This window comes from Pan troglodytes, chromosome 5, assembly GCF_028858775.2.
Source record: "Pan troglodytes isolate AG18354 chromosome 5, NHGRI_mPanTro3-v2.0_pri, whole genome shotgun sequence".
Classification (NCBI taxonomy): domain Eukaryota; kingdom Metazoa; phylum Chordata; class Mammalia; order Primates; family Hominidae; genus Pan; species Pan troglodytes.
This window is the reverse complement of record NC_072403.2, coordinates 133,801,616-133,824,893: the sequence shown is the minus strand read 5'-3', so window position 1 is coordinate 133,824,893 and position 23,278 is coordinate 133,801,616. Positions and strand designations below refer to the sequence as shown.

General features: G+C 34.9%; 1 long non-coding RNA gene across 4 annotated transcripts in view; it reads right to left on the bottom strand.

Annotated features, from left to right (window-relative positions):
* LOC104006967 (uncharacterized) overlaps positions 1 to 23,278 on the bottom strand; it is a 195,375-nt gene that overhangs the window by 14,556 nt on the left and 157,541 nt on the right. For 3 of the 4 annotated variants that reach the window (XR_680977.5, XR_008548641.2, XR_010158167.1), the window contains one exon: positions 13,100 to 19,248. The exons of the other annotated variant lie outside the window; for it this stretch is intronic. This is a non-coding gene — a long non-coding RNA (uncharacterized LOC104006967). Of the gene's footprint in view, positions 1 to 13,099; positions 19,249 to 23,278 lie in introns of those variants that run through there. 4 annotated transcript variants of the gene reach the window in all.

The following is a 23,278-nucleotide window of genomic DNA, read 5'->3' as shown; positions in this document are numbered from 1 at the left end:
TTCGTATAATTTCACAATTTTATGTGTGTGTGTGTGTGTGTGTGTGTGTGGTGATTTTCTCTCTTGTGGTGACTGATTTGCTTTACCATAAAATGAAGTAGGATGATACTATTATAATTTATCCTTTCCTATCACATCGTGTTTTAGTTTAAGATTATAGAGCAAATAGACTGTGTTATTACTCATTGAACACCAAGAATAAAGAAAGAATAATATAAGATTTTTGAGCATGGTTCTTTTCTCTGCTCAGTATCAATTCTAGCTCTGCCACTATCTGGCTGTGGGATGTTTGGCAAGTTACTTTACATCTTCTTCTATAATGTGGTCATTGAGACTAGACAATATGTGTATATGTATTAAGTGCCTGGAACAGATTAATAATAAATGCCAGTTGAAAATTATTTATTTGCGGAGGATGATGGTGGATAGGAGGCAGGACTAGCTTGCAGTTCCTGTCCAGATGGACAGAGCAGCGTGTGGAGACTCACATAGTGAACTTTTGCTCCAAGAACTATCACAGGAACATAGCAGGAAAGCTGAGAGAATCCACAGACCCTTTGAAGGAACGGAATCACTGCTGCAGGCTCTCCAAGATGCCAAAAAAACTGTGAGTTGAGTTGCTTTCTCAGGAGGGAGGCTGGTAGTCTGGGACATGTTGTCTGCCTGTCACCAGCTGCCTGGAAATAGACTCAGTGCTGCTGAGGGGATATGGTGGGAGTGAGACCAGCCTTTAGGACTGCAGGCTGTGTGGGAGCAGGGTGAGGCCTGTGACTGCCGGCTTTCCCCTATTTCCCTGGTGACCTATATGATGCAGCAGAGGCAGCTATAATCCCCCTGGGAATATAATTTCATTAGACCGAGAACCACACCCCCATCCCATACAGTAGCCACAACAAGCCCCACACAAGGAGAGGCTGGGCTCAGACACACCTATCCCTGCCCCAACCTGGTAGTCTTTCTGTATTCACCATGGTAGCTGAAGACAATAGTCATAATGTTTTGGGGGCTCTATGGCCCTGCCCACCTTCTGAGAAACCCAAATACTTAACCAGGTATCCCTAGGGCAAATTTGCATATTCCCTATAGGACCACAACTGATGCGCTCTTGAAAGCATCACCTCCTGGCTAGAGGTGCACTTCCAACCAACACAAAACCAGTGCACTAAACAAAAACACAACCAAAAGCCCTCATAGAGTCCATTTCACTCCCCTGCTACCTCCACCAGGACAGGTGCTGGTATCCATAGCTGCAAGACCTAAAGACGGACCATATCACAGTACTCTTTGCAGACACTCTTTAGTATCAGCCTGGAGCCCAGTAGCTCTGCTGGGTGGCTAGACACAGAGGAGCAAAAACAATCACTACAGTTTGGTCTCAGGGAGCCTCATTCTTAGGGGAAGGGGGAGAACACCACATCAAGGGAACACCCTTGAGATGAAAGAATCTGAAAAGCAGCCCCGGAGTCTCAGATTTTCCCTCTGACATAGTCTACCCAAATGAGGGGGACCAGAAAAACAATTCTGATAATATGATAAAACAAACTTCTTTAGGACTCCCAAAAGATCATACCAGCTACCAGCAATGGATCCAAACCCAAACAAAATCTCTGAATTGCCAGAAAAAGAATTCAGAAGGCTGATTATTAAGCTAATCAAGGAGTCACCAGAGAAAGGTGAAGTCCAACTTAGATAAATCAAAAACATGATACAGGATATGAAAGGAAAACTCTTCAGTGAAATAGAAAGAATAGATAAAGAACAATCACAGCTTCTGGAAATCAAGGACACACTTAGAGAAATTCAAAATGCACTAGAAAGTCTCAGCAGAAGAATCAAACAAGCAGAAGAAAGAAGTTCAGAGCATCAAGACAAGGCTTTCAAATTAACCCAATTTATTAAAAAAGAAAAAAAGAAAAAATAATTTTTAAAAATGAACAAAGCCTCCAAGAAGTTGGGCACCATCTTAAACATCCAAACCTAAGAATAATTGGTATTCCCAAGGAAGAAGAGAATTCTAAAAGTTTGGAAAACATATTTGGGAGAATATTCTAGACATTCAAATGCAAGAAGCTCAAAGAACACCTGGAAAATTCATTGCAAAAACATCATTGCCTAGGCAAATAGTCATCAGGTTATCTGAAGTCTAGATGAAAGAAAGAATCTTTAGAGCTGTGAGGCAAAAGCATCAGGTGACCTGTAAAGAAAAACCTATCAGATTAACAACAGATTTCTCAGCAGAAACCCTACAAGCTAGAAGGGATTGGGGTCCTATTTTTTAACCTCCTTAAACAAAACAATTATTAGTCAAGAATTTTGTATCCAGCAAAACTAAACTTCATAAATGAAGGAAAGATACAATCTTTTCCAGACAAACAAATGGTGTGAGAATTCGCCACTACCAAGCCAGCACTACAAGAACTGCTAAAAGGAGCTCTAAATCTTGAAACAAATCCTCAAAATACACCAAAATAGAACCTCCTTAAAGCGTAAATCTTATAGGATCTATAAAACAATAACACAAAGAAAAACCAACAACAAGGTATTCAGACAACAAATAGCAAAATGAATGAAATAATACCTCATATCTCAATACTAACATTGAATATAAATGGCCTAAATGCTCCATTTAAAAGATACAGAATGGCAGAATGGATACACATTCACCAACCAAGTTTCTGCTGTCTTCAGGAGACTCACCTAACACATAAGGACTCATATAAATTAAGGTAAAGGGGTAGAAAAAGATATTTTATGCAAATGGACACCAAAAGTGAGCAGAAGTAGCTATTCTTATATCACACAAAACAAACTTTAAATCAACAGCAGTTTAAAAAGACAAAAACGGACATTATATAATGATAAAAGAACTAGTCCAACAGGAAAATACCACAATTCTAAATATATATGCACCTAACACTGGAGCTCCCAAATTTATAAAACAATTACTTCTAGACCTAAGAAATGAGACAGACAGCAACACAATAATCGTGGGGAATTTTAATACTCCACTGACAGCACTAGACAGGTCATCAAGACAGAAAGTCAAGAAAGAAACAATGGACTTAAGCTATACCCCAGAACAAATGAACTTAACAGATATTTATAGAACATTCTACCCAAAAACTGCAGAATATACATTCTATTCATCAGCACATGGAACATTCTCCAAGATAGACCACATGATAGGCCACAAAACAAGTCTCAGTAAATTTAAGAAAATCGAAATTATATCAAGTACTCTCTCAGAACACAAAGGAATAAAATTGGAAATCACTTCCAAAGGGAACCCTCAAAACCATGCAAATATATGGAAATTAAATAACCTGCCCCTGAATGCTCATTGGGCAAACAGTGAAATCAAGATGGAAATTAAAAAATTCTTCGAACTGAATGATAATTGTGATACAACCTACCAAAATGTCTGGGATACAGCAATAGCAGTATCCCAGAAAGTCCATAGCACTAAATGCCTATATCAAAAAGCCTGAAAGAGCACAAATAGACAATCTAAGGTCACATCTCACAGAACTGGAGAAAAAAGAACAATCCAAACCCAAACCCAAACCCAGCAGAACAAAAGAAATAACCAAAATCAGAGCAGAACTAAATGATATTCAAACAAAAAAGTACAGAAGAAAAATGAAACAAAAAGCTGGTTTTTTGAAAAGGTAAATAAAATAGATCATTTGCAAGATTAACCAAGTAAAGAAGTAAGAAGATCCAAGTAAGCCCAATTAAAAATGAAATGGGAGATATTACAACTGATACCACAGAAATACAAAAGATTATTCAAGGCTGCTATGAACACCTTTATCCACATAAACTAGAAAACCTAGAGAGATGGATACATTCTTGGAAATATACAACCTTTCTAGATTAAACCAGGAAGATATAGAATCTCTGAACAGACCAATAACAAGCAGCAAGATTGAAATAAAATTTTTAAAAATTGCCAACAAAAAAAGTCCAGTACCAGATGGCTTCACAGCTGAATTCTATCACACATTCAAAGAAGAATTGATACCAATCTTATTGACACTATTACAAAAGATAGAGGAAAAGAGAATCTCCCTAAATCATTCTGTGAAGCCAGTATCACCCTAATAGCAAACCTAGGGAAGGACATAACAAAAATAAAGTCACAGACCAGTATCCCTGATGAACATAGATGCAAAAGTCCTCAACAAAATCATAGAGAACCGAATCCAACAGCATATCAAAAAGATAATCCACCATGATCAAGTGGGTTTCATACCAGGGATGCAGGGATGGTTTAACATATGTAAGTCAATAAATGTGATACACCACTTAAACAGAATTAAAAACAAAAATCACATGATCATCTCAATAGACACTGAAAAAATTCAGCATCCCTTTATGATTAAAACCCTCAGCAAAATCAGCATAGAAGAGACATACCTTAAGGTAATAAAAGCTGTCTACAACAAATCCATAGCCAACATTATACTGAATGGGGAAAAGTTGAAAGCATTCCCCCTAAGAAGTAGAACAAGACAAGGATGCCCACTTTTACCACTTCTATTCAACATAGTATGGGAAGTCCTAGCCAGAGCAATCAGATGAGAGAAAGAAATAAATGGCATCCAAATCAGCAAAGAGGAAGTCAAACTGTCATTGTTTGTTGATTGTAAAATTGTATACCCAGAAAACCCTAAAGACTCATCCAAAAGCTCCTAGAACTGGTAAATGAAAAAGTTTCAGGATACAAAATTAATGTACACAAATTAGTCGCTCTGTTCTACACCAACAGCAAACAAGTTGAGGATTAAATCAAGAACTCAACCCCTTTCACAATAACTGAATTAAAAAAAAAAAAAACACTTAGGAATATACCTAACCAAGGAGGTGAAAGACTTCTACAAGGAAAACTACAAAACACTGCTGAAAGAAATAGAAGACACAAACAAATAGAAACACATCCCAAGCTCATGGATGGGTAGGATCAATATTGTGAAAGTGACCATACTGCCAAAAGTAATCTACAAATTCAATGTAATTCCCATCAAAATACCATCAACATTCTTCACAGAACTAGAAAAAAAATCTTAAAATTCATATGGAACCAAAAAAGAGCCCACATAGCCAAAGCAAGACTAAGCAAAAAGAACAAGTCTGGAGGCATCATATTACCTGACTTCAAACAATATTATAAGGCCATAGTCACCAAAATAGCATGGTAAAGGTATAAAAATAAGCACATAGTACAATGAAATAGAATAAAGAACCCAGAAATAAAGCCAAACACTTATAGCCAACTTGTCTTTGACAAAGCAAACAAACCATAAAGTGGAGAAAGGACAATCTATTCAACAAATGGTGCTGGGATAATTGGGGAGCTACATGTAGAAGAATGAAACTTGTTCCTCATCTCTCACCTTACACAAAAATCAACTCAAGATGAATCAAAGGCTTAAATCTAAGATCTTAAACCTAAAGATTCTAGAAGACAATGTCAGAAAAACTATTCTAGATATTGGCTTTGGCAGAGACTTCATGACCAAGACTTCATGACGAAGAACACAAAAGCAAACACAACAAAAACAAAGATAAATAGATGGGACTTAATTAAATTAAAAAGCTTCTGCACAATAAGAGAAATAATCAGCAGAGTTAACAGACTACCCACAGAGTGGGAGAAAATCTTCACAATGTATACATTCAACAAAGGACTAATATCCAGAATCTACAAAGAACTCAAATCAGGAAGAGAAAAAACAAACAGTCCTATCAAAAAGTGGGCTAAGGACATGAATAGACAATTCTCAAAAGAAGATATACAAATGGCCAACAAGTATGGGGAAAAATGCTCAACATCACTAACTATAAGGAAAATGAAAATTAAAACCACAATGTGGTACCACCTCACTCCTGCAAGAATGGCCATAATCAAAAAGTAATAGATGTTGTTGTGGACATGATGAAAAGGTAACACTTTTACACTGTTGGTGGGAATGTCAACTAGTACAACCACTATGGAAAACAGTGTGGAGGATCCTCAAAGAACTAAAAGTAGATGTACTGTTTGATCCAGCATTCCCACTACTAGCTATCTACCCAGAGGAAAATAAGTCATTATACATAAAAGATACTTGCACATGCATATTTATAGCAGCAGAGTTTGCAATTGCAAAAATATATAACCAGCCCAAATGCCCATCAAATCGACCAGTGGATAAAGGAAATGTGGTATATACACCATGAAGTACTACTCATTCATAAAAAGGAATGAAATAATGGCATTCACAGAAAACTGGATGGAATTGGAGACTCATTCTAAGTGAAGTAACTCAGGAATAGAAAACCAACATCTTATGAAGAACGTGAATGAAGAACATTGTATGTTCTTACTCAGATGTGGGAGCTAAACTATGAGGAGGCATAAACTATAAAGGCATAAGAATGATACATCGGGAAAAAAAGTGAGGGGTGGCAATGGATAAAAGACTACACACTGAGTACAATGTACACTGCTCAGGTGATGGGTTCACCAAAATCTCAGAAATCACCACTAAAGAACTTATTCATATAACCAATTACCACCTGTTCCCCAAAAACATATTGAAGTAAAGAAATGAAAATTTGAAGAAAAAGAAAATAATTTATTTGCTTATATTGTTTCTAAAATTAATATTAGGATAAAATTTATCAGTAGCATTATAGCTAGAGACCAAAATATCTACCAATAACATGTGGCTTGCTAGACTAGATTTTTTTTTAATCTAAAGAAAGCTATTTGGGAAATAATATTTTCAAATTAATTATTGTCAACCTTTTCTTGACTTAAGATTTTATTTATACTCTGTTTTATCTGCCCCTCTCACTGTACCTAGTAATAAAATAATATAACTTATTTTAGAAAATGTAAGTGGCAAATGAGAGCTCCAAAACAATGAAAATCTAATATAGTAATGTATTCTATTCTAGAGGAAAAATAATAAAAAAGAAGCTTACAGAATATTTATGAATAGCTTAATATTGGTGTATATGCATATGTACAAACAGTATAGAATATAAATATTAAGCTATTCATATACATTCATATGCCTATACATATATACATGTATACATATATATGTATCAGCTGTCCATAGATACCTATGTGTGTGTAGGTATATTTGTGTATATAGATGTGTGTGTGAATTTTTACATATATGAACCCAGTTTTTGAGAAATAGAATGTATGAGGCAGTTGTACTCATCTTTCCTTTTGGCCAGAAGAATGCTTTTTCTTCAACTGTGGTTTCCTTCTCTTTGGCTTTTTGGCACTCTGACCAACTGTGTGACAATCCTGTGTTGAGTATGCAGACTTTGATGGTTCTCTAATATCTTTATTCAAATAGTCAAGGAGAAGCTGAGAATAACAAACTATTTTTAATTATGCTGGAAACACACCACGAAGTTTCCTACTGTGTAGTGGAGTGGAAGTGATTTATTACATGAGAAAATGAATCATTGGTCAATGGAAAGTTGACAGCTAATAAAAATTTTGCAGTTGGGGCTCATCACTTCATGACGAAGATATTTGAAAACAGTAGGAAAATTGAGGTGATTTGAACTACTTATTACATAAAGTTCTGACACTTTTTTTTATAAGGCTACTAAAAAATATGATTTTCCAACTTCAAGACTGAGTGATGAAGAAAAGACTGAGTGATGAAATTTTAGAAACTTACTTCCCAAGAGACTTATTTTGGATGCTCTAAAAATATCAGTAAGACTTATTTTAAAATTTCCTTGTAAGGTCCCTTTTCCTTAGAAATTTGCTTTGCAATCCAAACCCCAAGTTCAACTACAGTGTAAGTTGGAAAAGAGAGGTAGAAAAGGAAGGATGGAACTTTGCTCTATCAAAAATACCGTTTTGTAACCTGTGTGTTCTAATAACTATTTGATACTTTAGAGAAATTTGTTCTTATTTATACAATTAATTATGCTTTGAGGGAGGACATCAGCAAGATGCCAAAATAGAAGACTCCATTACCTCCTTCCCCAGTGGAGACACTGATTCAATAACAATACACAGACAAATTATCTTTGTTAGAAATCCAGAGAGCAGTTAAGAGGTTCATGCATCCCAAGTGAGTGTGAAATCAACTGCATTGAAACCGGTAGGGAAGTTTGTGACACTCACTTGTCAGAGCAAGAGAACCTGACAAAATCTCTCTAATGGGAAATGCATATGCACAAGTTTAGAGAAGATATATTCACAGAAAAGGTTTGAGAAGCCCACAGAATCTCCAATTGGGCTAATTAGTGAATGTCTTTCTCAGTATAAAGCTAGTTTATAAAGACTGGGAGAGGTAACTGTTTTTTCAAATGCATGGATCCCAACACAAAGTAACAAGGCACAGAAAGAAATAGTTAAAGTTGGTCAAACCAAAGGAACAAAATAAATCTCCAGAAACCAACACTAAAGAAACAGAGGTATGTGAATTATCTGACAAGGAATTTAAAATAAGCATCATAAAACTGCTCATTGAAATCAAGGAAAATGTAAGAATAAAATGCAAATATTAATAAAGAGATAGAAAATATGCAAAAGAACCAAATAGAAATTTTGTAGCTGAAGAATATAATTGAATTTTACAGTTCACTAAATGGGTTCAATATCATCTATGATCAAACAGAAGAAAGAATCAGTGAACTCAAATACAGGTCATTTGAAAGTATTCAGTTAGAGAGGAATTAAAAAAAAAAAGGATGAAGAGAGAAGAAGCCTAATGAATTCATTAGAAAGAAGAAGCCTAATGAGTTAATTTGGTCCACCAAGTGGACCAAAATACACATTATGACAGTCCCAGAAATAGAAGAGGAAGAAAAAGAAAGAAAGGGGAAAAAAGCTTATTTAAAGAACTAATGACCAAAATCTTTCCACTATTTTGAAGGAAATGAACATCCAGATTCAAGAAGCCAAATGAATTCCAGATAAGATAAACCCAAGGAAGAAAACACTGAGACACATTATAATCAAATTGTCAAAATCCAAAAAAGAATTTTGAAGGCATCAAGAGAAAAGTGAATTGTCACATACAAGAGAGTCTACACAGAGAGAGAAGACTATCAGCTGATGTCTTAGCCGAAAATTTGCAGAAGGAAGCGGGTTAATATATTGAAAAATCTAAAAGAAAAAAAAAAACTTGCCAACCAAAAACACAATATCTAGCAAAACTATCCTTCAAAAATGAAGGTGAAATAAAGACTTTTCCAGACAAAGGAAAGCTAAAGAGTTTTATCACCACTAGATTTGACTTATAAGAAATGCTGAAGGGAATCTTTCAAGTTAAAGTGAAAGGACACTGAACAGCAACATGAAAGCATACAAAAGTAGAAGACTTGCTGGTAAAGGTAACCATATAGATAAGTACAGAATATTGTAATACTATAATGGCAGTACATAAATCAATGCCAATTCTTGGATGGATGTTAAAAGACAAAAGTATTAAAATAACTATATAATGTGTTAATGAATACACAAAATAAAAAGATGTAATTTGTGGCATCAACATAAATTCTGTGTGGGACAACAAAAGCGTAGAGCTTTTTCTACATAGTTGAAGTTAAGTCATCATTAGTTCAAAATATACTGTTATATATATTAGATGTTTTATGTAAGCCCTATGGCAAACAGAAATAAAACACCTATAGAAGATATACAAAAAAAAAAAAAAAAAAATGAGAAAGAAATCAAAGCATGTCATTACCAAAAAAAAAAAAAAAAAAAAATCAATGAAACACAAAAGAAGACAGAGAGGAAAAGACGTGCAAAAAATTATGAGAGAAGACAATTTGCAAGATAATAATGGTAATACCTCCCCTATCAGTAGTTACTTTAAATGTAAAGAGATTGAACTCTCAAATCAAGAGAAACAGAGTGTCTATAATGAGATACCATTTCATACCAGTTAGAATGGCTATTATCAAGAAGTCCAAAAATAATACATGCTGGCAAGTTTGCAGAGAAAATGGAACACTCATAAACTGCTGGTAGAAATGTAAATTAATTCAGCCATTGTGGAAAGCAGTTTCACAATTTCTCAAAGAACTCAAAGCAAAATTACCATTCAACCCAGCAATGCCATTATTGGGTATATACACAAAGGAATATAAATTATTCTACCACAAAGACATATGCATGTGTATATTTATTGCAGCCCTATTCATAATAGAAAAGACACAGAATCAACCTAAATGCCCATCAATGGTAGACTGGGTAAAGAATGTGGTACATATATACCATGGAATACTACACAGCCATAAAAAAGGACAAAAGCATGCCCTTTGTGGCAATATAGATAAAGCTGGAGACCATTATCCTAAGCAAACTAACACAAGAACAGAAAACCAAATATGCATGTATTCAGATATAACTGAGACCTAAACATTGAGTACATATGGATACAAAGAAGGGAACAACAGACACCAGAATCTACCTGAAGGTGCAGGGGGGCAGGTGACTGAGGATTTAAAAACTATGTATCAGATACAATGCCTATTATTTGGGGTGTTGAAATAATCTGTACACCAAACTCCCATGACATGCAATTTACCTACATAATGAACCTGCACATGTACCCCTGAACCTACAATAAAAGTTAAACAAAAACTAGAAAGAGTATCTAAATGGATACAAAACAGGATCCAACTATATGCTATCTTCAAGGGACACACTTTAGACCTAAAGCTTATAGGCTGAAAGTGAAAGGATGGAGAAACACAGTCCAGGCAAATAATAATAAAAGAAAGCCAGGGATATTTACACTTGTATCAGACAAAGTGGACTTTAAGTCAAAAACTATCACAAGAACCAAAGAAAATCATTATAAAATAATTAAAAAGGTCAACTAATCAGGAAAATAAAACAACTATAAATATATGCACCCAACATCAGAACATCTAAGTACATAAACTATTGACAGAACAGAATGAAGGAACAGACAGTGATGCAATAATATCAGAAGATTTCAACACTCACTTTCAATAATAAATAGAATAACTAGACAAAAAATTAACAAGGAAACAGAGGACTTGACCAACACTGTATACCAAATAGACCTGAAAAACATAAACAGAACATAATCTCAACAAGAGCAGAATACACATTCTGCTCAAGCACACAGATGATTTTCTCTGGGATAGAACATGTGTTAAGTAACACATAAGTTCCTAATGGATATAAGAAGACTTTTCCAACCACAATGGAATCAAACTGAAATCAATAACAGGAGAAATTTTGGAAAATTCAGAAATATATGGAAAATAAAAATAAAAAACATACTTACAAAAACAAATGGGTCAAAGAAGAAATTAAAAGGGAAATTCAAAAATATCTTGAGACAAAGAAAAATGAAAATACAAAACACTACAACTTAAGGGTAGCAACAAAAGTAGTATTAAGAGAGAAAATTGTAGTGGTAAATGTCTAGATTTAATAAGAAGATCGATCTTAAGTAAACAACCTAATTTTACACCTCAAGAAGATAGAAAAAATAAAACTAAGCCAAAAGTTAGCAGAAGGAAACGAATGATAAAGATCAGAGCAGAGATAAATGAAATAAAGAATAGGAATAAAAAATAAAAAAGATCAACAAAATTGACAAACCCTTAGCTGGACTAAGAATAAAAGGGAGAAGACTCAAATAAATAAAATAAAAAACTGAAAGAGGAGACATTATAACTGATGCCACAGAAATAAAAATTGTTATAAGAGACTACTATAACCATTATATGCCAAAAATTTGGATAAACTAGAAGAAATGGATAAACTCTCAAAAATATACAACCTATGAAGACTGAGTCATGAAGAAACAGAAAATCTAAACAAATCTATAACTAGTAAGGGGACTAACAACATAATCAAAAACCTCTTGACAAAGAAAAACCCAGGACTAGATGGCTTCATTGAAGAATTCTACCAAACATTTGAAGAAAAATTAATGCCAATTATTCTCAATCTCTTCCAGAACTTTAAAGAGGTGGAACACTTCCAAATTCATTTATGAGACCAGCATTATCCTAATAACAAAGCCAAACACTACAAGAAATTGAATTGTAGGCCAATATTCCTGATGAATATAGATGCAAAAATCTTCAACAAAAGTCTTATAGACCAAACTCAACAGCACATTAAAAAGATCATACACCATGACCAAGTGGCTATTATCCCTAAAACACTAGGATGGCTCAGAATATGAAAATTAATCAATATGATATACCACAGTAACAGAACAAGGATAAAAATTACACAGTCATCTCAATCAACGCAGAAAAAGCATTTGACAAAATTCAACACATTTTCATGATAAAATCACTCAGCAAACCAAGACTAGAAGGATTTTACCTCAACAGATAAAGGCCATATGTGAAAAATCCACAGCTAACATTATACTCAGTAGTGAAAAACTACCATCTTTTCTAAGATCAGGAACAAGGCAAGGATGCCCACTCTCACCACTTCTATGCAATAACAAAAAACAATCTGAAAAGGAAATTAACAAAATAATACCACTTTCAATAATCCTACTTTCAATAATCCCAAAAATAAAATTCTTAGGAATAAATTTAACCAAGAAAGTGAAAGCCTTGTATGTTGAAAACTACAAAACATTGAATAAAGAAATTAAAGAAGACACAAATAAGTGGAAAGACATCTGTGTTCATGGATTGGAAGACTTAATATTGTTAAAATTCTCATACTACCCAAAGCAAGATACAGATTTAATGTAATCCCTATCAAAATCCTAAAAGTATTTCTTGCAGAAATTAAAAAAAAATATCCTAAAAGTCATATGGAACCACTTAGGACGCAGAATAGCCAAAACAATTTTAAGAAGGAATATCGAAGCTGGAGGCCTCATACTTCCTTTCTTCAAAACACACTACAAAGCTATAGTAATTAAAATAATATGGTATTGACATAAAGACAAACATATAGACCAATAGAATTGAATAGGGCGCTTAAAAATTAACCCAAACATATACAAATGATCTTTGACAAGCGTGCCCAGATCACAAAATGGGGAAAGGTGCAAAAAAAAAAAAAAAAAAAAAAAAAAAAGGTGCAAAAAAATGGTGCCAAAAAAAAAAGTAGATGGCCACATTCAAAAGAATGAAATTGGACCCTTGTTTTACACCATACACAAAAATCAACATAAAATGGATGAAAGACTTAGACATAATACCTGAAAACTATAAAATTTTCTAGAAAAGAACATAAGAGAAAAGCTTTATAATATTGGTCTTGGCAATGATTTCCTATATATGACACCAAAAGCACAAACCACAGAAGCAAAAATAGACAAATGAGACAACATCAAAGTAAAAAGTTTCTGCACAGCAAAGGAAACAATCAATAGATTGGAATGGCAACTAATGAAATGGGAGAAAATCTTGGAATAACCAGATATCTGTAAAGGGGTTAATATCTAAAACTATTAAGAACTCCTACTAGTCAATAATATCAACAACAACAAACCATTTTTTTTTAATGAGCAAAAGACTTGAATAGACATTTCTCCAAGGAAGACATACAAATGGCCAACAAGTATATGTAAAGATGCTGAACAAAAGATATTCTCTTAATCATCAGGGAAGTACAAATCAAAATAACAATGAGACATCACCTCACATTTGTTAGCATAGCAATTATGTTAGAAACAAACAAATAAATAATAATAATAAAAAAACACCAAAAACCCAAACCTGAAAAATAACAAGTAACAAGTATTGGTGAGAAAATTGGAACCCTTGTCATTGACAGTGGGAACGTAAAATGGTGCAGTTGCTGTGGGAAACAGTGTGAAGTTTCCTCAAAAAATTAAAAAATAGAATTACTATGGGATCTAGCAATCCAACTTCTTCGTATTTATCTGAAAGAACTGGAAACAAGATCTCAAAAAGGTATTTGCACTGCCATGTTCATTGCAGCATTATTATTATAGCTAAGAGGTGAAAGCAACCTAAGTGTCCAGCAATGGATGAATTAAGAAAATGTGGTATTCAACCAAAAAAAGCTCAGGATCAGACAGATTCACAGCTGAATTATATTAAAGGTACAAAGAGGAGCTGGTACCATTCCTTCTGAAACTATTCCAATCAATAGAAAAAGAGGAACACCACCTAACTCATTTTATGAGGCCAGCATCATCCTGATACCAAAACCTTGGCAGAGACACACACAAAGAAGAAAATTTCAGGCCATATGCCTGATGAACATTGATGCAAAAATCCTCAATAAAATACTGGCAAACTGAATCCAGCAGGACATCAAAAAGCTTATCCGCCACAATCAAGTTGGCTCCATCTCTGGGACGCAAGGCTGGTTTAATATACGCAAATCAATTAACATAACCCATCACATAAACAGAACCAATGACAAACACCACATGATTATATCAATAGATGCAGAAAAGGCCTTCAACAAAATTCAACAGCCCTTCATGCTAAAAACTCTCAATAAACTAGGTATTGATGGAACATATCTCAAAATAATAAGAGCTATTTATGACAAACCCACAGCCAATATCATACTGAATGGGCAAAAGCTGGAAGCATTCCCTTTGAAAACTGGCACAAGACAAGGATGCCCTCTCTCTCCACTCCTATTCAACATAGTATTGGAAGTTCTGGCCAGGGCAATCAGGCAAGAGAAAGAAATAAAGAGGATTCAAATAGGAAGAGAGGAAGTCAAGTTGTCTGTTTGCAGATGACATAATTGTATATTTAGAAACCCCCATCATCTCAGCCCAAAATCTCCTTAAGCTGATAAGCAACTTCAGCACAGTCTCAGCATACAAAATGAAGGTGCAAAAATCACAAGCATTCTGGCCGAGCGCGGTGGCTCACGTCTGTAATCCCAGCACTTTGGGAGGTCGAGGTGGGCGGATCATGAGGTCAGGAGATAGAGACCATCCTGGCAACCACGGTGAAACTCTGTCTCTACTAAAAATGCAAAAAAAAATTAGCTGGGCGTGGTGGCGGGCACCTGTAGTCCCAGCTACTAGGAAGGCTGAGGCAGGAGAATGGCCTGAACCCGGAAGGCGGAGCTTGCAGTGAGCTGAGATCGCGCCACTGCACTCCAGCCTGGGCGACAGAGCGAGACTCCGTCTCAAAAAAAGAAAAAAAAAAAATCACAAGCATTTCTACACACCAATAATAGACAAACAGAGCGCCAAATCATAAGTGAACTCCCATCACAATTGCTACAAAGAGAATAAAATACCGAGAAATACAACTTACAAGGTCTGTGAAGGACCTCTTCAAGGAGAACTACAAACCACTTCTCAAGGAAATAAGAGAGGGCACAAATAGAAAAACATTCCATGCTCATGGATGGGCAGAATCAATATCATGAAAATGGCCATACTGCCCAAAGTAATTTATAGATTCAATGTTATTCCCATCAAGCTACCATTGACTTTCTTCACAGAATTAGGAAAAACTACTTTAAATTTCATATGGAACCAAAAAAGAGCCTGTATAGCCAAGACAATCTGAAGCAAAAAGAACAAAGCTGGAGGCATCACTACTGTATATAGTATATCACTACTGATATAGTATATATACTACAAGGCAACAGTAACCAAAACAGCATGGTACTGGTACCAAAACAGATATATAGACCAGTGGAACAGAATAGAGGCCTCAGAAATAATGCCACACATCTACAACCATCTGATCTTTGACAAACCTGACAAAAACAAGCAATGGGGAAATGATTCCCTATTTCATAAATGGTGGTGGGAAAACTGGCTATCGATATGCAGAAAACCGAAAATGGACCCTTTCTTTACACCTTATAGAAAAAATAACTCAAGATGGATTAAAGACTTAAACATAAGACCTAAAACCATAAAAACCCTAGAAGAAAACCTAGGTAATACCATTCAGGACATGGGCATGGGCAAAGACTTCATGACTAAAACACAAAACGCAATGGCAATAAAGGCTGAAGTTGACAAATGGGATCTAATTAAACTAAAGAGCTTCTGCACAGCAAAAGAAACTATCATTACAGTGAACAGGCAACCTACAGAATGAGAGAAAAATTTTGGAATCTATGCATCTGACAAAGGTCTAATATCCAGAATCTACACGGAACTTAAACAAATTTACAAGAAAAAAACAAACCACTCTATCAAAAAGTGGGCAAAGGATATGAACAGACACTTCTCAAAAGAAGACATTTATGTGGCCAACAAACATGAAAACAAGCTCATCATCACTGGTTATTAGAGAAATGCAAATCAAAACCACAATGAGATACAATCTCATGCCAGTTAGAATGGCAATCATTCAAAAGTCAGGAAACAACAGATGCTGGAGAGGATGTGCCGAAATAGGAATGCTTTTACACTGTTGGTGGGAGTGTAAATTAGTTCGACCATTGTGGAAGACAGTGTGGCAATTCCTCAAGGATCTTGAACTAGAAATACCATTTGACCCAGCAATCCCATTACTGGGTATATGCCCAAAGGATTATAAATCATTCTACTATAAAGACTCATGCACATATAAGTTTATTGTGGCACTGTTCACTATAGCAAAGACTTGGAACCAACCAAATGCCTATCAATGATAGATTAGATAAAGAAAATATGGCACATATACACCATGGAATACTATGCAGCCACAAAAAAGGGTGAGTTCATGTCCTTTGCAGGGACATGGATGAAGCTGAAAACCATCATTCTCAGCAAACTAACACAGGAATGGAAAACCTAACACCGCATGCTCTCCCTCATAAGTGGGAGTTGAACAATGAGAACAAATGGACACAGGGAGGAGAAAATCACACAACACACCAGGGCCTGTCGGGGGGTGGGGGGCTAGGGGAGGGATAGCATTAGGGAGAAATGCCTAATGTAGATGATGGGTTGATGGGTGCAGCAAACTATGAAGGCACGTGTATACCTACGTAACAAACCTGCACGTTCTGCACCTGTATCCCAGAACTTAAAGTATAATAATAATAATAATAATAATAATAATAATAAAAAGCTTTCAAATGGAAAAGAAAGAGTGTATAGCCTATTTGTGACCATGTGTATAGCCTATTTGTGACCATGTGTATCGTTGATTAAGACTGTATATATGTTTCAGGCACCACATGGAAATAGCTGAGGCTGGAAATTTCACAGGAAATTCTCAGATTAAGGGCTTTGTAAGCCATGCTAATGTGGACTTAATTCTGATTGTTATGGTAAGGGACTGTAGCATTTTAAGCAAGAATTTGAAGACTTCTTTCCACTCAGACTTCAAAGCTTGCAGTTTTAAGACTTTTTCCTCCTCCCAGCTGGGCATTAATAGCCTATCTCCCAGCCCGGCATTAATAGCCTATCTCCCAGCCCTTAAATTCGATATCTGTATCCATAGCTCCTGTGGTTTACATGGTCTCAGCTGCCCCCACAGCCTGATCTGGTTTGAGTTCTCTTTTTTTGTATTTGCCAACTTAGAATTTTCCTTTCACTTGAAACCAGTTTATATATTTTTTAAATTTTATTACATATTATCCTGAACTTTTAGCTATCTGTAGTGGCAGAGCAGAGCCTTTTTAAAAATAGCTTGATTGCCATATTATCATAAAGTTCAATAAAATACAGATATTACTCCGACATCTGTTGTCTTATTCTAAAAAATTAAAAATGGAATTATGTGATATTTAATTTCTTCAATAGACCATAGTACAATGTGACTAATAATACTGTATAGTATTTAAACAACATCATCCTTTCCCCAATATTAAAGGGTTCAGAGAACTACAGAAGAAAGTGAGGGAACTCCTTGCTTAATAAATGAGCAAGGAGAAATCTTTACAGTGTTGTTCAAATACTGCAAAATAAGAGAATAAATCCGTACAAAGGAGAGAGAATCTAGAAAACAGTAGATCCACTCAAGAGGGAAGCAAATGGAATTCTCAGTATAATGGCCAAGGGAAAGACCATGATGATGGCTTTGAGAGAAACTAGTCCAGATTACAGCAGATCAAAAACACTCTAGAGGACTATGTACATGTATGATATATCAATTTAAAGACAAAGAAGTTAGCGTGCAAGAAAGGCTTCAGAAGAAATCTAGCCACAAGAAAGAACTGATAAAACACTTGATGTTTAAACATTTAAAAAGGAGATACAGATAACTTGTGAGAGTTTAAAAATGAATTCATGATAAATATATAGAAAACTAAATGAACAGAAAAAAACGAGAAAAATTTATAATTCTAGGAAAATAAAACGCTATATAAATGGTGAAGAATAATCATTTTATCCTATATAGCTCATCGGTAAATAGCATTACACATATATATGCTATTTTTAATAATGTGAATACTTATCACCTATTTAACCAAAATTACAATATAATTATATTGAGAGGCTAGGGAAACAAAAAATGAATGAGAAAGAGGTGGAGTGACGAAAGTTAAATGTTAATTTTTCATAGTAGAAAGTCAATATGTATTGCTTAAAATTAAAAAACCAAAACTAACACTAAGCATATTATTTAAAGGAACAGAGGTAAGTAATAAAGGAAATAGCTAAAAGAGAATAAAGTAGTTGCTTCCAGGAAAGAAAACTGGGGTTGGGAGAGGTAGGCACTTTACTGCTATTCCATAAAAATAATACAAACCTATTGAACTATTTGCCCATTTTACTTTGATGTAGAAAAAAGAAAAATAAATTGTAGTAAAAATAACAGGGCACTCATAATATTGAAAAAAATGAATTTGATTAATAGGTATTTTCCATCCTAATTTGATAAAATATTTGTGGACAGCAGTGTCAAGCTTTGGTCCACTTGAAAAAATAAAATAAAATAAATTAATTAATTAAATAAGATGGAACTTCCTAAAAAAGAAAATAAAGATAAGTGTTTCTTTATCTTCTACTAGAGCAGTGGTTTGTTTGGATTTTTTTCTTTTTTTAAGAAACACAGCTTTACTGGCCGAGGACTGCTTTCCTGTGGAAGGAAAAGTTATGCTAAGCTGAGTGCTAAAGTCAAAGAGCTGCAGAGCCACTCCTGCTGTTTTCAATTAGCATGCCAGTCCCAATGGCATGTCCGGCAGACGGTGTTTTATTAAGGGTGGGTCATCTCCTCCTCCAAGCCACGTGAACAGCCTGCGGTTCTACATGCTTCCCTTGACCTTCCAGTCCCTCTGGAGTTGTGTGACCGCTGGAAGCTGAAGCCACAGCTGTCTGCCACTTGACTCCCAAAGCGCAGTGTGATCTGCAATCTTCCCTTGGGACAGAAAAGGAAAGCAAGTTGATGGAAAGAAATGTCTCCTTCTGAAATAAAATAGTTTCTTTTCCTTGAGCATGTTTGAGAACTTAAATGAAGGTAACGAGCATACAGAGATGTGGAAGGTTGGTCATGTAATAATGCTCAGCAGGAATCAGGTGGGAAGTTCTGGTCCTCTAAGCTAAGGGACTGGTTCTGGGCTAAAGGAGAGTGGCTCTTTACGAATTAGGATGGCAATCATACTGAAAAGCTCGGCATATATGACTCTGGAGAAGAGTGAGCTGACCTGGAATTTAGCCTAAAGAAGAGAAGGTTGAGGGTGATTTAAAGAGGAACTCTGGAGCAGGAAATGTCATTATATTAGGAATGAGGACCAGATGTTCTCAATCTTGTCAGAGCACAAAGTCGAGACAAAGAATGACTTTATAGAATAAGGCAGAACTCCATCACCGTTGTTAAACACTGGAATGGGGTGTTCATGGAGACTGTGGAATTCTCCATAAAAATAATTCCTTTGTCTCATATGAGCATTTGTGTGTAGGTTTGCCTTAAGCATTAAAGATTAATGAAACAATCTCTAGGGGGTCCCTTCGTGAGTGTTATTTGTATCACAACAGTCTTTCAGATAAATAAGAAAAAAGGGCCTTTGGAAGTTCTACTGAGAGTAATCCCTGGATCCCACAGCTATAGGGGCCTGAATGAACAGTACAAACAAATTTTCTTGTTTTTTCCTTCTATTCTCTTTCCAGTTTCCTGTACTGTTTATAAACATATTGATTACACTGATCAGAGTAATAGAGGGACAACAATCCCTCAATTGCACCCTTTCACCAATGGCTTTGTTCATTATTGTGTTGGAGATAGAAAAGTTTATTACTTAAGACAAATATATCTTAATGTCTTAGTCCTTCTTTGCAATGAAATGAAGTTTTGTTTCAAAACTTTTAAGATGCTCAGTGAGATGACAGGAGTAATTTACAGGTTTGAATAAAAACATTCCTTTTATTTTTCTTAAATGGTATGACAGGAACATATAAATATATGGTTAATTCTTCCATTTGATCTAGCACTTACTTGATATGAAATTTTACTTTAAGTCTTGCAAAATATCCATTCACCTTTAAGGTAGAACTATCCACATAACCCACAAGACTTGGATATGTCATCTCACAGAAATTTTAACAAACAAACCAATAACGTATTGGTGACTGTAATTCACTGTAATCTGTAGTTAGAATAAGTAGTTTTCAATTTATATTTCCTATGCTTCAAATCAAAGCTAACATTTTAATTAGTAAAATGACCATAAAAAAGTGGCTGATGGCTAATTACTACTGATTACTACACTGTTAGCTGATTAATGAGTTCAGTTAGTAAGATAGCTATGAATTTTGATTAAACTCATCTGTGTATCTTTCAATGAACTAAATTACAATTCTGTTTATTAACCTGCTGTAATTTTTGTGAAGTTTTTATATTATTTAACAAAGAAATGGTATTCAAAGGAAAAACTACAAATATATAAACTAAATTGATATATATAAATAATATAGAGCTATCTTTGCATAATGACTAAAGTTAATACGATGACATTTTTCTTGCACTCATCAACACAGAATCACTGCACTTACTTATCAAATAATTTTTTAAGAAATAAATAAGCAAAATTTCTAGGAATGAAAGGGTCTTGAAATCTATACTTTATCCATCCCTCTGCTTCTAGTCAAGGTTGAATTTAAAGCTGTCTCATAAGATGGCTGGCTCTTAAATCAGCTAGCAAGCAGGAAAAGGAATGAGAAGTTATAGGAAGGAGTGTGAACAGCCAATATCACCATATTTGTGTCACAGTACCACCAGGGTTAAAGAATCTTAGGTGCCAATAACTTGTTACTCAGAGTATCAGAAACTGTGCTGCCCCCAAAGTACATAAGCAGTCCCAGAAGCCAGAACAAGTGACAGCACCTTGAGAGTTCCTTTAAGGAATACAAAAGTAAGTGTTTGCTGTAGAAGGGGTTCAAATATTTTATGTATATTAATTGATAATTTTATACCCCTAAATCTAAAAGAAATATATAGTGTTCTATTTTTATTAGGCTGCTAATAATCCATACTTGGGATTGTTATTTTGGCACCAGGTAGTTATGTCTACCTTCAAACTTTATCAACCTAAAGAGTAATGAGACCAAACTTTCTGTAACTCAATTACTACAGTAACCCAGAATTATCTCTATTCTATTGGAATTAATATTTGTACTATAAACTGTCTTTTTGTGCATCCCACTGTAGAAGATATGGTGTAACAGAGTACTATGTCATAGGGGAAAAAACTTTACTACAAAAAACCTTGGTAGTTTGATGACAAATTAGGTGTTGTGAGAAGAACAGATGTAAGGGAAGAAAGATGGAGGAAAAAGTATAACTGCAAAGTTCCTGGCTTGAGAGGCAGTAGACACAGTGCCCCAGCTGCTGCTCAACATTAGAATGGAAAGGCAGTCTGAGGGAGAAGAAATGAGTTTTGTTTAAAACTGTTGTATTTTAGTTACTTACATAGCTTCTTCAAAAAAAAAAAAAGTTCTAGGAAGTATAAAATTAGGATTGAACCACAAGCGAGAGGAGAACACCTAGGTCAAAAATGTAGTGTGTGGAAAGCATTGGATTGGAGTAGAAGCTTTCTGAGGCAATGCACACTGGGAGGTTGGACAAACAGTCATAAGCAGATTGTTGGAAAAACAAGAGGTGAAAGAAATCAAAAAGATAAGGAAGCATAGCAATGTAGAAGCTTTATTTCTGTAACATTCTCTGTATTTTTATATTTATGTGATTCTCCATAAAACCTTTCTTTAAAATTATTTTGTAAAGGAAGATTGCACAAAATTATATGCTGTTTGATAATATAATACTACAAGTTTATAAGGACATATAAAATCTTAAGAGGTTATTATGCCCTCTTTATGAAAATATCATAGAAAAAGAGTTCAAGGAAGAGGTGGTCTAAACTATTAAGAAATATCTGTTTGTAATTAACCCAAATGAAATCAGAACTATTTCATAGTAGATGAACTCAAAAAGTAGCTACATGATTTTTTATATTTTTTCCATAAGAAATATAGCTAAAAATAGAGACAGAATTACTCATAAATTTGTATCAAATATGTGATTTTTATTAAAAGTTTCCACTGACTTGGCTTTAATTCAAGAAGAAAACAATTCTATGGCAAACTTAATTCTCTAAATATAATATTTAGGCCTGGGTTATTTGCTTTTTTGTTTTGTTTTGTTTTCCTCTTTTAAACCTTTCCTATTCGGTTTCTAAGTTTCCCAGACAGGTACAACTTTGCAATCCTTTAAATATATTTACATAATTTCATTTGTTTGACAACTTTCAATCGTTCGTCAGTATTTGAAATATGCTTTAGCTGCTTTAAAATAAATGGAAACAGAAAAAATTTGTTTATAAAAAAGGAAATAGGATAAAACTTTTCTTGAGTATAATTTAATAATATTGACCATGTTCTCAGTGGCTTTTAAACCATTTGACAGTTCAAAGGTGAATTTTTGGCTGAACAGACTCAGTTATATTCTGATGGGAACCATGTGCTGCTTGGTAGTTTCTAAGACTGTTTACCCTAAAATCAGTTAAAGTTGGATCTTTGTGGGGTTCTGTTTTTCTTGGGACTAAAATACAAATTCATGTTTACATTTTTGTTTTTGTTTTTGAGACAGATGCTCACTCTGTCACCCAGGTTAGAGTGCAGTGGTGCTATCTCCTCTCACTGTAGCCTTGAATTCCTGGGCTCAAGGATCCTTTCACCTCGACTCAGGAGTAGCTGGGACTACAGGCACACACCGCCAAACCCAGCTATTTTATTATTATTATTACTTTTTGGACAGAGAAGTTCTCACTAGGTCACCCAGTCTTGGTCTTGAACTCCTGGGCTCAAGCAATCCTCCTGTTTTGGATTCCCAAGGTGCTGGGATTACAGGCGTGAGCTACTGCACTTGGCCCTATTTGACTGTTTTGAAGATTTTC